This window comes from Penaeus monodon, chromosome 19, assembly GCF_015228065.2.
Source record: "Penaeus monodon isolate SGIC_2016 chromosome 19, NSTDA_Pmon_1, whole genome shotgun sequence".
Taxonomy (NCBI): Eukaryota; Metazoa; Arthropoda; class Malacostraca; order Decapoda; family Penaeidae; genus Penaeus; species Penaeus monodon.
The window spans coordinates 5,947,917-5,948,119 of record NC_051404.1 but is presented as its reverse complement, the minus strand read 5'-3'; positions in this window follow the sequence as shown (position 1 = coordinate 5,948,119).

Here is a 203-nt window from a genome sequence, read left to right as displayed (position 1 = left end):
GGTCCTCCCATAGTAGATACAAAAACTAGCCCCCCCCCCCCATGCAGGTATAACCAGTTTGTTGTTGTAGGAAAGTGTTCACAAGTAAGGGTATTCTGAGCTGAGAAGAAGTAGCGAGTTTGTAGAAGCTGCTTTGTTGCAAGGCGAGCGATGAAAGGCCACTTTTGTTATTCTGTACTTTCGTCGGTCTGTTTCTGTGCACT